General features: G+C 42.5%; 1 non-coding gene across 1 annotated transcript; it reads right to left on the bottom strand.

Moving 5' to 3' along the window:
• Positions 1-2,698: 2,698 nt before the first annotated feature.
• Positions 2,699-2,803, bottom strand: LOC111550071. Its single transcript, XR_002733913.1, has one exon. It is a non-coding gene; the product is annotated as a small nucleolar RNA U13 (small nucleolar RNA).
• Positions 2,804-19,674: the final 16,871 nt, after the last annotated feature.

The raw sequence follows: 19,674 nt of genomic DNA, 5'->3' as shown, positions 1-19,674 counted from the left end.
GTTTTTTTGTTTGTTTGTTTTTTGGAGAGATGGGATTTTACCACATTATCCAACGTGGTTGCAAACTCCTGGGCTCAAGTGATCCTCCCACCTCAACCTCTCAAAGTTCTGGAATTACAGGAGAATTCGAATTTAAGAAAGGAAAAGTGGCCGGGCGTGGTGGCTCACGCCTGTAATCCCAGTACTTTGGGAGGCCAAGGCAGGTGGATCACGAGGTCAGGAGTTCGAGACCAGCCTGGCCAACAATATTTAGCTGCAAAATTTTGTTTTTAGCCTCTAGTTGCAAAATTTCAGTGACAGGGGACAGAGGCACGGGTATGGCCCCCTTTCTTCCAGCTGTGACATCAGGGGCTTTCAGACACAAGAAGGAAGCACTGCTTTCCCACTCACAATGACTTAGAAGTTTATCCCCTTCTCCAGGTTTTGTCTCTGTAGCCCTGCTTGGACAAAACCAAGATGTTAAATTAGCAAAGTGAATTAGCAAGTTTCTCAAAATTGCCCAAAGACACCAGCCTATTTTGTGCCTCTGAATCTGTTCTTGAATTGCTCACTCTGCCTGGAAAGGCCTTTGCCACCCAAACCCTTTTCCCCTCTAGAATACAACCTTGTCTTTCAAAACCAGTTCAAAAACTGTCTCCTCAAGAAGAAGAAGAAGAAGAATTAAAATAATTAAATAATAATTAAATTAAATATAATTAAATTATTATTGTTATTATTAAGGCAGAGTCTCATTCTGCTGCCAGGCTGGAGTGCAGTTCACTCACAGCTCACTGCAGCCTCGACTTTCTGGGCTCAAACAATCCTCCCACCTCAGCCTCCCAAGCAGTTGAGACCACCTGCGTACTTCATCACATCTAGCTAAATTTTAAATTTTTCTGTAGAGATGGGTTCTCACTATGTTGCCCAGGCTGGTCTCGATATCCTGGGGTTAAGCAATCCTCCTGCTTTGGTCTCTCAAAGTGCTTGGATTCTAGGCATTAGCCACCATGCCTGGTCTCCCATCATGATCCTTTCTACTTCCCATTCTGCTCAGCAGAATTACCTCTACCCTCAGCCACTCATCTTTACTCCTACTGCTGCTGTAACAAATGACCACAAACCTAATGACTTAACAGGTTTGGAGTGCAATGGTGTCATCTCGCCACACCTAACAATTCTAGAGGTCAGAAGTCCTAAAATCACAGTGTTGGCAGAACTGTGTTCCTTCTAAAAGCCTTTGAAGAAAAATGTGTTTCTATGCTTTTTCCACCTTCTGGAGGCTGCCCGTATTCCCAGGCTTGTGGTCCCTTCCTCAAATCACTCTCATCTCTGTTCCCAAGTTTCATCTCCCTCTCTGCAGCAACTCTCTTGCCTCTCTCTTCCACTTACTGGAACCTTTCTGATGACATTGGACCCGCCAAAATAATCCAAGATAATCTCTCCATCTTGAGATCCACACTGCATCTCATAGTCCCTTCTCCCATGTAAAGTTGCATATTCGCAGGCTCTGGAGATCAGGTTGTGGACATCTCTGGGGGACCATTATTCTGTCTACCCATTGTGAGCCCAACTTTCCATTTAGAAATGTCTCTGTCAGCTGCATAACACTAAGGGATGGTTTGTTTACAGAAGTCACCCTCAAAGGCTACTATTGGCTGGGCATGGTGGCTCACGCCTGTAATCCCAGCACTTTGGGAGGCCGAGGCGGGTAGATCACTTGAGCTCAGGAGTTCAAGACCAGCCTGACCAACACAGCAAAACTCCATCTCTACTAAAAATACAAAAATTAGCCAGGTGTGGTGATGTACACCTGTAATCCCAGCTACTCGGGAGGCCAAAGCAGGATAATTGCTTGAACCTGGGAGGCGGAGGTTGCAGTGAGCCAAGATCGCATCACTGCACTGCAGTGTGGGCGACAGAGCGAGGCTCCAGCTCCAAAAAAGAAAAGAAAAGACTATTATCCCCCAGAGGGAGGTATCTTGGGTCTTCAAGTTGCTTCTCCAGGGCCTAGAATGTTGCCTATGACTTAGCAGACGTCCAATAAATTAAACTGAATATTTGTGGGAAAGAAAACTAAGAAAAAAAGAGAGCAAGGACAATTTTCCTGTAAGGCTATTATTTGACAAGCAAATAAAATCAACAGGCCAAAGTAGATGGTTGGAAGAAAAAGCGCAATGAAACTCATAATTTTGTCATAATGTTTCATAGATATCACAAAACAACGAAATCTAACCTGTCTAGATCAGGGGTCAGCAAACTGCAGCCTGTGGCTCCCTGAGGTCAGGAGTTTGAGACCAGCCTGGCCAACACGGTGAAACCCCGCCTCTACGAATAATACAAAAATTAGCTGGGTGTGGTGACGCACACCTGTAATCCCAGCTACTTAGGAGGCTGAGGCAGGAGGATCACTTGAACCCAGGAGGCAGGAGGCAGAGGCTGCAGTGAGCCGAGATTGCGCCATTGTACTCCAGCCTGGGTGACAACAGTGAAACTCCATCTCAAAAAAAAAAAAAAAAAAAAGTTTTACTGAAACCCAGTGGGGTCCATTTGTAGCATACTGGCTGTGGCTGCTTTTGCACTATAATGGCAGAGTTGTGTAGTTTCATTGGAGACTGTACACCCTGCAAGCCTGAAATGTTTACCGTCTGGAACTTTACATAAGACGTTGGTTGACGACTGGTCTAGATAATTAGAAAGGTTAAATAAGAATTATTTTTTGGGTTAGATGGGTAACATGCCAATGTCGTAACAAGGTTCAGAGGGTGGCATATCTCACACAAGCATGTAAACACCCGATAGTCATGCTCATGAACTACAAAAGGATCATTAAATCAGAATTTTGGGTAGGTGCAGTGGCTCACACCTGTAATTACAGGACTTCAGGAGGGCAAGGTGGGTGGATCACTGGAGGTCGGGAGTTTGAGACCAGCCTGGCCAACATGACGAAATTCCGTCTCTATTAAAAATATGAAAATTAGCCAGGCATGGTGGCGCACGCCTGTAATCCCAGCTACTCAGAAGGTAGAGGCGGGAGAATCACTTGAACCTGGGAGGCGGAGGTTGCAGTGAGTCAAGATCGCACCACGGGACCTGGGTGACAAGGCGAGACTATGTCTCAAAAAAAGGTCAAAATTTTGTTTAAAGCAGGTTAGAGTAAACATTCTGAAAGCTGAATTCATGGGTTCACATGCTTGGTGTGACAAAAACAAAAACAAAAACAAAAAAAACCCAAAAATCAGAAAGCTGAATTCATGTATTTCACTATCATGGATATTGATGGATTGTCCATCTCTTTGGCTGGGCTGTCTCTTACCCAGTAGATTAGTGGGCTGACATTTTAATCCACAGTCATGAAATTATAAAGCTGGTCAGTTTATTTATTTTGAATATCTTGATAGCTGGGATGAGAGAGTGGTATATCCTATTTCTTATTCAAAGATCAAACTTTAAATTTCCTAACTCCTTCATTGTGAACATGGACCAAATCATCATGTCAGGGGCAACTTTCCTGTCAGCATTCAAGGTGCATCATTTCCTTCCTACTTGCCTCTTCTGAATGTATTCACAGACACTAAAAAGAGTCACTTTCTTTTCTTTGATAGAAATCAACTTGTTTGGCCAAGTGCAGTGCCATTGCTTGTAATCCCAGCACTTTGGGAGGCCAAGGCAGGAGGATCACTAAGCCCAGGAGGTCAAGACCAACCTGGGCAACATAGTGAGAACCCATCTCTACAAAAAGATACAAAAATCAGCCAGGCATGGTGGCACGTGATTGCAGTCTCAGCTACTCAGGAGGCTGAGGTGGGAGGATCACTACTCAGGAGGCTGAGGTGGGAGGATCTAGCCTGGGAGGTCCAGGCTAGATCCAGGTGGGAGGATCTAGCCTGGGAGGTCCAGATTATCATGAGCCACGATCATGCCTCTGCACTCTAGTCTAGGTGACACAGCAAGATTCTATATCCAAAATAAAAAAACAGAGGGAAAAATTAACGTGTTTTTAAGAGTAAATATTTTTAGTGAGAATGAGGAGAAAAATCAATAAATAGGCTTCTTCCCCCCCCGCAATACTACCTTCTAACCAAAATGGCTTTGTAGTAATTTTGTGGTCTTTGTACGAAGTTAGAACTTTTAGTATGTTGGACTGAGGGAAAATATTTACTGATCAAGTCACTTTTGCCACATCACTTTAAATAGCACCTTCTTAATTTCAAAAAAAAATAAGATTGAGGCCAGGCGCAGTGGCTCAAGCCTGTAATCCCAGCACTTTGGGAGGCCGAGACAGGCGGATCACGAGGTCAGGAGATGGAGACCATCCTGGCTAACACGGTGAAACCCCGTCTCTACAAAAAATACAAAAGCTAGCCAGGCGAGGTGGCGGGCGCCTGTAGTCCCAGCTACTCGGGAGGCTGAGGCAGGAGAATGGCGTAAACCCAGGAGGCGGAGCTTGCAGTGAGCTGAGATCCGGCCACTGCACTCCAGTCCGGGCGACAGAGCAAGACTCCGCCTCAAAAAAAAAATAAAATAAAATAAGATTGAACACCAGAAACCACTATTAAAAACTACTAATATTTAACCTAGTTTCTAATTTTGAAAAATTGAAATTAACAGTCTTGGATTACAATTCCACTTTTGCCGCTTACTTTGTGAACTGAAACAAGACACACACATTTCCATGGCCTCAATTTCGCCATATGTCAAAATGATTATAACAATAGTTTCCCCACCTAATTCATAGAACTGCTGTTTTGATAAAATGAGGTAATGTTTGTGAATCCGTGAAAGCACTCCAGAAGTGAAAGATATTATCATTATCTGATTATGGTCTTAATGTCTTCCTAAATTGTCTACAGTATTAAAAATGTTAGGGTCATAAACATCTAAAATAATGTTCCACAGTTGACTGTGAAATTCTCCTTGTGAATTTCATAGTTTAGATTTTATTTTGATGTAATACATGAGCATAATTAACTTTTATTGTGTGCATTATTTGTGAGAATGTTTTAACGCCTTAAGTATAGCCATATATCTCCGCATTACACAAGGATTACCAAACTGAAAAATGCTGTCTTTACAAATGGCATGATTTCATTTGGAGATCTGAGTTTGCTTTTATGGCTGAGATTAATAAAATGTTGCTGTTTAAAATGAAACTGTTTTCTTTCTAGCACTTCATATTTTCGCTTGGTTAAAGAAACAGCAGTAGCATGATTAGATGTCAGTAATTAAATATCTCTGTAGAACAGTATCTTAATAGGATATATTTAGAGCACAGCCATACCAAAAACATTCAATTACATAGATACAGCTTTAATATTTAACAGCTTGTTTCTTAACTACCAAACCTTCTGGTGAGCTGATGTTGACTATGTATAAAGGAAAGCAAGCCGTTTAGTGTCAAATTAAGAGAAGTGGAATATATTATAATGGTATTTTTTATGTCTTACGAGTCTCATATTCAGCCAAGTATGTTTTTATTTAATACATTTAACTATCAATTCATCTCTCTTATTTTTAGCAATAGGAGCCTTCAATTTTCTCTAAACAAAATGAAGGTCTATCCAGGGACCAGAGAAGAAAAAAAAAAAAACACAAAACAAAACACTTCACTCAAGTACCATGAGGAAACAGACATGTGTGAGAAGTAACAGACATTAAGCCAGGGCCCCGTAAAATTCTCTAAAACTAAAATGTCAAAACCACTGGTAAGTGATCTAAGGAAGTGGAAAAGAAAGTTACCTTATACTTCTCGTAGAGATTGTAATGTGTTTCTCCATTATATCATGTTAAGTATCAGTTTGTAAATAGAATTATCCCTAATGTATCATACACTTTGTTATTGTTGTTATTTTTCAGATAGGGTATGACTCTGTTGCCCAGGCTGGAGTGCAGTGGCTGGCATGATCACACATAGCTCACTGCAGCCTTGATCTTCTGGGCTCAAGCGATCCTCCTGCCTCCATCTCCTAAGAAGCTAGGACTACAGGTGTGCACCACCATGCCCAGCTCATCATTTTACTTTTTGTAAACATGGGGTCTCATTTTTTTGCCCAGGCTGGTCTTGAACTCCTGGCTCAAGTGATCCTCCCACCTCAGCCTCCCAGAGTGCTGAGATTATAGGCATAAGCCTGGCCTACACTTCGTGTTTTTTTTAAAGAATTTACCATTCTCCCAAAATTTTTATTTCAATTCCACTCTCACAACTCTTTACTATAGTTGTGGGCCTCTGAATAAGGAGGTTAGGATTCCGTTCTTTTTACTAAGAACATAAAGAACTGTCCTTTCACTATAGCTGGAAGGGTGATCTTTGGCCATCCACAAGAGTAAACAGGTGGCTCATACTATCTCTAGGTTTCCACGGCTATAATGACAAAGATCGTTCAGAGAACAGATGTGCATCGAACACTAATTCGTTTCTCTGGTGGTGGAAGAACACGGCAGTCTGTCAGATACAGTAGACGTAACTGACTCTGAAGCTAAACTGATGCAGGAGAGGTGAGCCCCAAAACTGGGGCTTAGCCTGAGAGGGTTTTTAGCTTCACTCAGGAAAGAATTCAAGGTGAACCAGTGGTCTTAGCAACTTTTTTTTTTTTTCTTGAGATGGAGTCTCTTTTTGTCACCCAGGCTGGAGTGCAATGGTGCTATCTCAGCTCACTGCAACCTCCACCTCCCAGGTTTAAGCGATTCTCCTGCCTCAGACTCCTGAGTAGCTGGATTACAGGCGTGTGCCACCACACCCAGCTAATTTTTGTATTTTTAGTACAGAGAGGGTTTCACCATGTTGGTCAGGCTGGTCTTGAATTCCTGACCTCGTGATCTGCCTGCCTCAGCCTCCCAAAGTGCTGAGATTACAGGGGTCTTAACAACCTTAATTGGAGCAGCAGTGCACAAGAGCAGCAGAGGCACTGCTCCCTGCAGAGCAGGGCTACCTCACAGGTGGCGAGACCAGAGTAGCAGCTCAGAGGCAGTTCTGCAGTCCTATTTATACTTACTTTTCAATTATATGCAAATTAAGGAGAAATTATGCAGAAATTTCTAGAAAAGGGGTGGTAACATTTGGGTCATTATGTCATTGCCATGAAAAGGGGAAGTCACTTCTGGGTGCTGCCATGGCAATGTAAACTGCCATGGCACACTGGTGGGTGTGCCTTATGAAAAGCTGCCTCTGCTCTGTCCCTGAATCTTGCCCTGTTGCCCAGGCTGGAGTGCAATGATGTGATCTTGGCTCCCTACAACCTCCGTCCTCCGCCTCCTGGATTCAACCAATTCTTGTGCTTCCGCCTCCCAAGAATCTGGGATTACAGGCACACACCACCATGACTGACTAATGTTGTATTTTTAGTAGATATGGGGTTTCACCATGTTGACCAGGCTGGTCTCAAACTCCTGGCATCAAGTAATCTGCCCACCTGAGCTTCCCAAAGTGCTGGGATTACAGGCGTAAGCCACCATGCCCGACCTGTCCCTGTTTTAACTCAACTCCTCAATTTGGCCCAGTGTCAGAACCCTGTCTTCAGAGTCAAGTCCCACTTCCTGAGGCAAGTCCTGGCTCCTACCTCAAAACTTTAAGGGCTCAAGGTCTAGTGGCACCACTTGTTCACTGGGTGACTCTGGGCAAGGTGCTAAGTATCCAAATCACAGCCTCTTACCTGTGATATGAGAGCTAATACTGGTACCTACATCCTGGAAATGTCCGAATGTTTAAGCCTAGTATTTAATTAGTGTCCAATAAGTATGAGAAGAACAAAGATGAAACATTGCTGGAGAAAGATCAAACGGGGGAGATTGTGTATAGAGAGAGAGTGCCTGTCAGATTACAATAAATCCTTTTGCAGAGAGGTGGGTAGGAGGGAAATGCAGAAAGAGATGAACTTTACCATGAACTTTCCTGTAGTTTCATAGAACAGCAAAACGTGAGAATCCCAGCCAGGATGTGGTTCCCTCAGCTTGGTTCTAGTTTACGGGGTTACCAAAAAGTAAGAAGTTTTCCACTTAACTGCAATGTGCCTCATCTCGACCTTTGATTCTTAAAATATGGGTTCATGGTCTGGCCTTTTGAACTTAATTATGACAACAATATTCACCAATGCAGACCTGGAGCAGACTCTAAACATGTGAACAATTGTGTTCAAGCCTCATTAATCTGGTTATTAATGAGTGCTTGGTAAAACTGTGTTGGGTAGTTGAAATTCCCGAGAATCTTATATTTATTATGCACCATTATCTGTGGAGCATCAAGCACCTTGCATAGAGGTGGGGGACCGAAGGGGCAGCTTGCATTACTTCTAGTAAATGAGGACACTGGGGCCCCAAGTGAGATGCTGCCAAGTGACTGCTTTGTGGAAGCAGCAAATTGTCAGGAAAAAATAAAATAAAATAAAATAAAAACGAGCAACGTAGCAGAGAATCACTCCTGTTCTGCTCTATTCTCTATCCAAGATCATAATCAATATCCTTTCACACCGAGTGGCCTATCAATAGCTGGAATAGGAAAAAAATACTTTATTTCAGATTCATCTTTCAAGAACCTCCAGCACAGGAGATTTTGATAAAGAAGAGCAGTAAATATTCTCTGGGCCGTGGAACTGAAAGAGGACAAACACTGTTCTCGTTCAGTCTGTTAGAAGGGGAATTAAAGCCTTCGCTAGAAGCAATATTTCTATGAAATCCTCCCTGATCATTTCCACCAGAGTCAACCCTGATCAAAAGCCACACTATTTAAAAAGAAATAAGAGTGGATATCACCGAGAATAATGTGAGCATGGAAGGGGAAGTGCACAGGAGAATAAGTCAGCGAGATAGCATTAAAATGCCTTTTCATACTCGACACAGAAGAAACCTTATCTTCAAAAAAATAAAAGAGGCTGATGAATATATGAGCCACTGATACCCTGCTAGATCTTAGATTCCATCTTGGAGGGAGAATGGAATTTCATTGTGGTGTTTTGAAAAGAAACCTACAGAGAATGAAGAAGTATCTTCACTTAAAGATTGGACAGCGTGATACCGCATTCTGAGAAGTTGTCTCCTGTCAGAAGCCATCATACCTTCGCTGATTTTCGTGGGATTCGACACACACTCAAGGGGGGGTTGCAAATAAAGTTCTCTCTCTCTCTCCGTCTCTCTCTCTCAAAATCGCTCTACCTCTGGTTTAAAAACAATGCAAAGAGTCAAGATGTTGCCTCCAGAGTGCTGAGCTTTCATTTTTGTTTTTGTTTTTTTGAGACAGAGTCTTCCTCTGTCACCCAAACTGGAGTGCAGTGGTGCAATCATGTCTCACTCCAGCCTGGATCCCCTGGGCTCAATCAATCATCCTGCCCCGGCCTCCCTAGTAGCTGGGAGTACAGGCATGCGCCGCCATGCACCACTAATTTTTTGTAGAGATAGGGCCTCACTATGCTGCCTAAGCTACTCTCGAACTCCTGGGCTCAAGCGATTCTCCTGCCTTGCCCTTCCAAAGTGCTGAGATTACAGGCCTGAGCCACCACGACAACCCAGAGTGCTGTTTTTAAGTTAGTAGTTACTTCAAAGTCATGAGGGTCAAAGAATAATGAAGGAAGATACATTAGAAAACACTTCGCATCTATAGCATAGCAGTGAAATAGCTATCAATCCAACAGAAATGAACAAGCTGAAAATAGCTTCATTCATTTTAAAATAATTTAAATCCAACTCACTGAAAATAATGAAATCAGTTGTCCACACATAGAAAAATTAGGGCAGTGAAATGGACCATGTTGAAGCGCCATTCTCTCACTCTGATATCTTTGGATCACCCTAGCCTAGGGCTCCTCAGCCTCAGCACTTCTGACATTTTGGGCCGGGTGAGTGTTTGTTATGGGACGCTATCCTGTGCATTGTAGGATGTTTAGCAGCATTTTTGATCTTTTACCCCTAGATGCTAGTAGCACCCTCCACCCAAGTTAAGACACCAAAAATGTCTCTAGAATTGTCAACTATTCCCGGGGCGGGGGAGGGGAGGCACAAATTAACCCCTGGTTGAGAACCACTGCCTTAGAGCAGGGGTCCCCAACCCCCGAGACCACCGATCAGTACCAGTTCCTGTTAGGAACCAGGCCACATAGCAGGAGGTGAGTGGCTGGTGAGTGAGAGAAGCTTCATCTGTATTTACAGCCACTCCCCATTGTTCGCATTACCTCCTGAGCTCCGCTTCCTGATAGAACAGCAGCAGCATTAGATTCTTACAGGTGCGTGAACCTATTGTGAACTGTGCATGTGAGGGATTGAGGTTGCACGTTCCTCATAAGAGTCTAATGCCTGATGACCTGTCACTGTCTCCCATCACCCCCATGTGGGACTGTCTAGTTGCAGGAAAACGAGCTCAGGTCTCCCGCTGATTCTACATTATGGTGAGCATGTAATAATAATAGAAATAAAGTACACAACTAATGTAATGCACTTGAATCAGTCTGAAAGCATTCCTCATCTCTCCCCACCCAGATTGTCTTCCACAAAACTGGTCCCTGGTGCCAAAAGGTTGGGGACTGCTGCACTAGAGATGATTCTGGTTTTTACTGCTGGGCACTCTGCTATCCACTCAGATAGCCCAAAAGACACAACCGCTATCACCATCAACTTCTCGAATATCTCAGGATTCACCTCCGAATGTGCTAACCCATCCTATCCTTAGCCAATCACCCTAAGCATTATTTCCCCCTACATGGTCCCTCCACAGACCATTTTGTTTTCTCAGGCATTTGGCTGACAATTTCACTGCCATAGATGAAATGTTTGTGTCCCTCCCAAAATTCATAGGTTGAAGCTTAATCCCCAAGGTGATCGGGTCTTGATGATCATGGTATGAGAGTGAAGCCTTCATGAATGGGATTAATGTCCTTATCAAGAAGACCCCGGAGAGCTGCCTCACTTCTTCCACCATGTAAAGACCCAGCAAGAGGATGGCCATCTAAGAACAAGGACACTGAATTGGCCGGAGCCTTGACCTTGGACTTTCCAGCCTCTAGAACTGCAAGAAATAAATTTCTGCTATTAATAAGCCACTCTGTCTATGAGACTTTGTTAGAGCAGCCCAAACAGATCAAGACATTCACCAAAATGCTTTCAGGGTCTCTATTTAGAAGGTGTGGCTCACAAGGGGAAAAGAGCACTTATTGCAAAGTTGGACAACTCTGGGTTCAAATCCTGCCCCTGCCACTTAGCAGCGAAGAGATACTTTTTTTTGGCAAGTCATTTTCCTTCCTGACTCTTAGCTTCCTACATGAAAACAATTAGAATTATTATAACTTCCCTATAGAAATGTTGCTGCTTAAATGATATTCTGTGTAAAGACCCTATAAGCAGCTGGAGGTACTGTTTTCACCAGAAATTGAAAATATATTGCTTCCAATTTGAAAGGAACGACAGAGGGCCAGTTGGAGCCGAAGCAGTATTCGACAAACTAGGACAAGAATCAAAGCTGACGGCACTGAGACGTAAGGGGTGGTCAGCAGAAGCAGGCAGGAACACAGTGGGCACAGATTACTTGGCTCTTGCAAGCAGCTGAATGATTATGACGGTCAGGGCCAGGAAATACCAAACTATGAAAGTACAAAGATGGAGAAAAAGTATGTGTGCCTAAAATAAACACAAATGAATCAAGCGGTGATCAATCCTTTTTTTGCTTCATTGTGTTTCACTAGCTGACTAATTTCGCCTTATTGATTTTCTTACTAATTTCGAAGTGGTCTCCTGTTTGGAAAAGAACTCCTCATTTCTTTCAGGTTAATTTGTATCTGCTCAGATTGGTTCATCACTTAAACAATCAAAATATATTATTAGTGCAGTGTGACATTTCTATAGCATCTATTTTTGTATTACAAGAAAAAAAAGGTCCCTACCAAATGTCTTTGCCAGATATAAAGTTATTCTAGCCTTCATTTTTAAAGGGATAGTAAGTGTTAAAAACTCAACTAATTTAAGGAATTAGATTTCAAGAAAATAATGAACAAAATGCATTGCATTGTTAAATCCATTTTTAAAGTGGACTTCTTTATGTCTAGAATAGCACACTAACAATAATGGGGCAAGGTTTGAAGATATATGCAATCTTCAATACAATCATCCCTTTGAATTCAATATTAGTATAAAATTTTATCGTTGCTTAATTAGGGTGTAAGATGGTAGGTCAATATATCCTTTTACTGTAACAACGGTCAAGAGAAAAATTATTGTATAGCATCAAAATAATAAAGCAGTAGCTGACAATTGCATTTTTCTATCCGATGCATTCCTAATAGTTCCATACAATCACTATTAGACCAAGCCTCGGTGAGGAATGTCGGGAAAATTAAAACAGACAGCCATCTCTTTAAGGCACTTGGAACAATTTAGTTTGACTTAATAGGGTCTTTCTCTGGGAGTCAGAAGAGACGTATAAGCAGTTCCATCAACATTTTCGGATCTTATTTGTGTTAGAAATGGCAGCTGCTTTTGATCATCTTGGTCACGGAGTCCTTTCATTTGCCTTGCACATAAGGTTGGGCTCCTACCTGATAGTGTCTTGTTTCTCTACCCTCTTAAATGTTTCTCTACTCTCTTAAATGTTTCTCTGCCTTTGTTTCCGTTTAAACAAATGAGCATCTGGCAATAATCCATCGAATTGTGTACTTCCTGCAGTCAGCATTCTGTGCACGTGTCTTCAGCCCTGGCACTTCAGTTCCTGCATGTGTCTCCCTCTGTGTCTGTTTTTAGGTGTCATGTATGTTATCTCTTATACCCAGCTTTATCACTCTATTTTTGAATAGCTACAAAGGAAGTCTTGCCTCTATAAAAATTACAAATGAAGACAACTTCTTTTTCATGTTAATAGAAGAGAAATCCTAGACATTTTATGATCAAATGCTACCTCTGTTTTAAATGTGTAGAAAAACAAAGAACTTCACTTTTATTGAATTGTCTGTTTCATTTTTGAAAACAGTTTAGGGTGCATAGCTCGACCATGAAACGTCCCATAGCAACAAGGCATATGAAAGAATATGGCTTCCTTTTACATTTTCTAGGATAAATGGCTGTGAGCTACTTTGATTCTTGCTTTTAAAATGTATTCCCATAATATTCACAAGTAGGACACACCCCAAAATTGACTGTGTGTGCCTCAAAACCAACTGGGTAAATTATTTCTATTTTCTCACTTCAATTTTAAGTATGACTAGTGTTAGGTACTGAATCTCAAGGAAACAAAATTATTTTTCTATGTACTCACATGAGATACGACCTAACACTTTGGGAGGCTGAGACGGATGAATCACCTGAGGTCAGGAGTTCAAGACAGCCTGGCCAACATGGCAAAACCTCATCTCTACTAAAAATACAAAAAAATTAGCTGGGCATGGTGGCAGGTGCCTGTAATCCCAGCTACTCGGGAGGTTGAGGCACGAGAATCACTTGAACTCAGGAAGCAGAGGCTGCAGTAAGCCGAGATTGTACCGCAGAACTCTAGCCTGGGCAACAGAGCGAGACTGTCTCAAAAAAAAAAAAAAAAAAAGTTATCAACATGATTAAGGAACCAGTGCCTGCATGCTCTCTCTCTCTCTCTCTCTCTCTCTCACACACACACACACACACACACACACACACACACAGCTATATGACCTGCAGAATCTGAATCATGACTGGGATTTGGTAAAGGAGTGAAAGAGGGAATGAGGTAATATGACTATATGCTGGGAACATTGTAGCATTGTTAATGGTGAAGTTCCTTGAACTTGGGAAAAGTTCAGAAGTTCTGAAACCTCAGCGCTCAACGTTGTTTCTTTGTTTGCCCCGCCTCATTAAATATCTTATCTCCTACGAGCTGAAAAGCCTCGCCAACTGCAGTAAGGGAGTAACGCGGACCAATTTCACATTTTCTAAAGCCTCAAAAGCCACCGATCTGCTGGTGGAAGACTCCTGTGATCAACAGTGTGCCCAGGATATCCACACTCAACATTCATACAACCTGGTGTTCTTTTGAAGAACAGTTGCTGCAAAGCAGTGCCTGGATGATGATGTTTTAAAATGAATAGTTGCATTCATGATGGAGGAGATAAGGAAGAGTAAGCCCAAATTTTCAATATTTGTGAATTTAAAAAATATGTTTGCTTTCTTCAAATGGAAGGGAATAATAATCAAATGGAAGGGAATAATAATAGATCTAGAGGGTGATGCCATGGAAATCTGGCACCAAATTTCTGTGTTTGTAGAAATGCATACCTCGCACCATCCCTGTTTACACAGTTCTGGTTTACATTAGCAAAGGTACCTGTTACATATTTGTTGATGCTCTCTTACCTTACCTTGTGTTGTTGATGCTGTTTTGTTTTTACATGAAGAACCACAGAAGTATGAGGTTCTGTTTCATGTGTCTCATGAAACATCGGTTTACTTAAACATGGAAGACTGCAAAGAAATAGAGAGGGAGCATGAAAATGCATACAATAGAGTAGAGAGATTCATTATATATCAAGACACGCATGTTTTGGCCAGGCATGGTGGCTTACGCCTATAATCCCAGCATTTTGGGAGGTCAAGGCAGGTGGATCACTTGAGGTCAGGAGTTGATGCAGATTTGTAGCCTAGAAGCAACAGGCTGTAGCATCTAGCCCAGGTGTGTGGTAGGCTACACCATCCAGGTTTGTGTAAGTATATTACAGTGTTAACACAATGATGAAATTGCCTAATGACATATTTCTCAGAACCCATCCCCATCATTAAGCGATGCATAATTGTATATAACATTTAAATTTTCATGTCCATAAATCAGTAATCTGTACTTTTAACAGGTACCCGGATGACAGACACAAATCACCCAGTAACTTCCTTGAGAAAATATATAAAGCAAATGTGCTTGTGCATTGTGTTGAAAAAGTGGTTACGAAGACTATTCGTGGCTCCCAAGAATAGAATTTTAAAAATAAAAATAAAGAAAATGAAGCAAAAAAAAAAAAAAAGAAAAAGAAAAGAAAAGAAAAGATAGGACCAGCTAGAAGCTTAATTTCAAAAAATGTACTGGAAGCAGAGAATCAAAAACCTATAAAAGCTGTTATCTTCAATGGTAGCAATAGCAAGTCTCCTGATGAGTTTTTTCTTTTTTTTCTTTGAGACAGAGTCTTGCTCTGTCACCAGGGTGGAGTGCAGTGGCACGATCTCAACTAACCACAACCTCTGACTCCCTAGTTTAAGCGATTCTCCTGCCTCAGCCTCCCAAGTAGTTGGAATTACAGGCACAAGCCACCGCGCCCAGCTTATTTTTGTATTTTTAGTAGAGACGGGTTTCACCATGTTGGCCAGGATGGTCTCGATCTCCTGACCTCATGATCAGCCCGCCTTGGCCTCCCACAGTGCTGGAATTACAGGTGTGAGCCACTGCACCTGGCCCTCCTGGTGAGATTTTTAAAAGAAAAGTAATCAATATCTAAGCACACATCAATCACTCTTATAGCACAGTCCTATTGCTCACATAGCACAACGTGAATTACACAGTGTAACAGACTTGTGTTGTTGTTGTTTTTTCACTTTGTCTTATTTTGCTTTTTTGGTTACCTACACCATCTGGGCCTTTTCCTATACTTGGGCAATAAGCACCATTTGGGAACTTGTAGGAGACAAAGTCCACATTCTCTGATAGAAGCCCCACAATACCAAATCCCTTGCAGGTACGCACTGGGTCTATAGGCACCCTTGATCTGTCAATACGTAAACTCTTCACTCAGAATTGAGAACCAAATGACTCAAACTTTTTGGTGGCAAAGGCAGTAGCATCCAATTTCCGGAGAGGACAATGGCAGACTAGACCTAAGGATTTACAAATTTAAGAGTAACATGAATTCATAATCAAAAATGTCCTCAACCACCACGTGTCACTACAGCAAAGATCACATTTATTTGTGAGCATCATCAGGAGTACAAAATAGAACATGAAAAGAAGCAGGAAAGTAAAGTAGATGTTCAACATTTTTTTTTTTTGTAGAGATGGGGTTTCACCATGTTGCCGAGGCTGGTCTCCAACTCCTGGGCTCAGGTGATCCACCTGACTCAGCTTCCCAAAGTGCTGGGATTACAGACATGAACCACCATGGCTGATCCTTGGATGTTCAACATTTCTGCTAAGAAATGTTGTTTCCTATGTAAGAATAAATTGCAATGATAGTGTCTGAGATGGATCTGACTAGTTAATTTCGCACTTCTCCTACCTAAGTTCTTTTGCTCCTCTTTTTCCCTGTGCCCTGAAGCAGTATTCATCTCTAACATTGGCAGGGATGCTACCACATTCACAGCATCGGGTAGAGTGGCATTTTGTTTCCAGGATGTAGAGAAAGAGATGTCCAGAAGTGTTTTCCTGGAGCCTATGTGGCATTAACAGCATAGCATTCATTGGTATGAATGGCTGTTTGCCTAAGAGCAGCAGCGGCAGTGAAAATGAAAATGAAAATGTGGACTGGGCGCAGTGGCTCATGTCTGTAATCCCAGCACTTTGGGAGGTCAAGGTGGGTGGATCACGTGAAGTCAAGAGTTTGAGACCAGCCTGGCCAACATGATGAAACCCTGTCTTTACCAAAAAATACAAAAATTAACTGGGCATGGTGGTGAGTGCCTGTAGTCCCAGCTAGTCGCAAGGCTGAGATAGGAGAATCAGTTGAACCGGGGGGGTGGAGGCTGCAGTGAGCTGAGATTGTGCCACTGCGCTTTAGCCTAGGTGACAGAGTGAGATCCTGCCTGAAGAAAGAAAGAAAGAAAGAAAGAAAGAAAGAAAGAAAGAAAGAAAGAAAGAAAGAAAGAAAGAGAGAGAGAGAGAGAGAGAAAGAAAGAAAGAGAAAGGGAGAGAGAGAGAAAGAGAAACGGAGGAAGGGGGGAGAGAGAAAGAAAGACAAGAAAAGAAAGAAGAAAGAGAAAGAAAGAAAGAAAGAAAAAATGCTGTTTTTTTAAAAGAGAGATGGGATATCGCTGTGTTGTCCAGGCTGCTTTTGAACTCCTGAGCTGAGCTCAAGTGACTCTCCCACCTCAGACCTCCCAAAGTACTGAGATTACAGGCATGAGCCACCATACTGGGCCCCTGGACTGGCTCTGTTGTCCTGTGCTGCTTAGTCTCCTTTCCCCCTTATTTATGGCCTTGTTACCTGCCTTCCTGACAGTTCTTGTTATTGGATCTCCATTCATAAAAATGGCTGCTTTACAACTTAAATCCAGCAGGGTTTTACACAAGTTCCATAACCCATCCCAATAGAGCACAGGCACTATTGAATTTGCTAAATCATAAGGTCCAAGACACAGTATTACTTCTATTGCAGCTTTGATCAGCTAGAAAGTTTCTCTTTCCTTCTCCTCCTGGTAAACATGAGGGGAGAAAGCAAACTTTCCTGAATTTTTTCCAGTGTTTCTGTAAGAAGCCCCAGCCTTCATCTGTAGCCATTTGTTTAGTTAATTGCTCTCATCTGAAACAGTACTAACTCTCTTATCTTCCCAGGTGAGTTACAGCCTCAGTAGGCACCTTAGCCTGAACCCAAGTTGCAAGAGAAGCAACAATGCTACATTTCTAGGTATCTGCATTTCAAAGAGAAACAAGGCTGGGAATTTTTTTTTTTTTTTTTTTTTTTTTTTTTTTTTTTTTTAAACAGAGTCTCTCTCTTTTGCCCAGGCTGGAGTACAGTGGTGCAATCTCACCTCACTGCAACCTTGGCCTCCGGGGTTCAAGCAGTTCTCGTGCCTCAGCCTCCCAAGTAGCTGCAATTACAGGCGTGCACCACCACACCCAGCTAATTTTTGTATTTTTAGTAGAGATGGAATTTCACCATGTTGGCCAGGTGGTCTTGAACTCCTGGTCTCCAGTGATCCACCTGCCTCGGCCTCCCAAAATGCTGGCATTACAGGTGTGAGCCACCACATCCTGCCAAGCCTGGGAGTTTAAAGAGGTCTCAAGATCATAAAGGCAGACACACCCAAGCTATCCAGCTTCTGGCTAGATTTTATTTACACACAAAAGGATAAGATAAGGAGGAGACTTTCTCAGGAGAGGAGGGAACAACTGCCTCCTACCCTTTTAGGAACAGGAGAAATCATTTTCCTTGTTCTTGCTTTGTCCTGTAGGACAATTGACCTCGCTCTCATCACGTTACCTCAGGGGTAAGACTGAAGCCAGGGGTACCAGCGCACTTATTACATTTACTATGGGGTGTTTGATATGAAATCTCTCTCTGATCCAGAACTCTGCATGCATGTATTTAGGACACATTTTATAAAGATAAATATTAACAACCTGGTGATAAGATAAAGGCAGAGTTTCTCAAAGTGCATTTGCAGACCTCTTGCATGAAAACCAGCAGAGGTATTTGGGGTGAGGGTGAGGATAGGAGGGGTAGGGTCATCTGTTTTGGTTTTTGTTCTTCTGTTTCTTTGTGTTTTTTGAGACAGGACCTCCCTGCATCTCCCAGCCTGTGGTACAGTTTCACAATAGCAACCCACGGTAGCCTTGACCTGTGTGGCTCAAGCAATCCCCCTGCCTCAGCCCACTGAGTAACTGGAACTATAGGCATGCACCACTGTGCCTGGCTAAGTTTTGTATTTTTTGTGGAGATGGGGGTGGGGAGGTGGGGGAGTGGGTCTCACTTTGTTACCCTGGCTGGTCTCAAATTTAGGGTCTCAAGCAATCCTCCTGCCTTGGCCTACCAAAGTGCTCGGATTATAGGCATAAGCCACTGCCCCAGCCAGGGGTCATGATTTTTTTTTTTTTTTTTTTTTTGAGATGGAGTCTTCCTCTGTCACCCAGGCTGGAGTGCAGTGGCGCGATCTTGGCTCACTGCAACCTGCATCCCCCCCGCCCCCTGGGTTCAAGCGATTCTCGTGCCTCAGCCTCCCGAGTTAGCTGGGATTACCAGCATGTGCCACCATGGCAGGCTAATTTTTTTGGTTTTTTTTTTTTTTGTAGAAAAGAAGTTTCACCCTGTTGGCCAGGTGGTCTCGAACTCCTGACCTCAGGTGGTCCACCTGCCTCGGCCTCCCAGAGTGCTGGGATTACAGACATGAGCCACTTCACTCGGCCAAGAGGTCATGATTTTTGACTGGTAAAATTACTAAGTCTTATCCTAAATCAATGCATCAGAATCTCTTGGCATGGAACCCACTGATACGCATTTTAACCCGTAGGCCCAGGTGATCCTATGCCCACCCTTTTTCCTATGGTACCCTTTTTCTGAAAAGTCACTATTCCTCTGGGTTAGTATAAATATTCACTAAAAGGTATTGTGGTCAGTTTGAATATGCTTGATAATTTTTAACAATGATAAAGTTCTGTTTAACTCTGGGTTAAACAGAAAACATTTTCACTTCAATCCTGTTTATTGAACAACTTTCCCAGATGCATTAACTCTTTTCTTAGAAGGTAGAAAATATTCTTTAGTTCGTTCTCATGAATCTAGGGTCAGTCAGTGTTTGAGGACGAGCATTCAAAACTCCAATTCTTTCTCTGGAACATGGAGACAGAGGCACTATGAGGCTCGTTGGCCTACTAGCATGGGGCCACAGTTATGTTTTATTATTATTATTATTATTATTATTATTATTATTTTTTGAGTTGGAGTCTCACTCTGTCGCCCAGGCTGGAGTGCAGTGCAGTGGCACAATCTCAGCTCACTGCAACCTCCGCCACTAAGGTTCAATAGATTCTCTTGCTTCAGCCTCCCAAGTAGCTGGGATTACAGGCGTGCA

Source organism: Piliocolobus tephrosceles, chromosome 9, assembly GCF_002776525.5.
Source record: "Piliocolobus tephrosceles isolate RC106 chromosome 9, ASM277652v3, whole genome shotgun sequence".
NCBI classification, from domain to species: domain Eukaryota; kingdom Metazoa; phylum Chordata; class Mammalia; order Primates; family Cercopithecidae; genus Piliocolobus; species Piliocolobus tephrosceles.
Note: the sequence above shows the minus strand (reverse complement) of the source record. Positions and strands in the feature narration are given on the sequence as shown.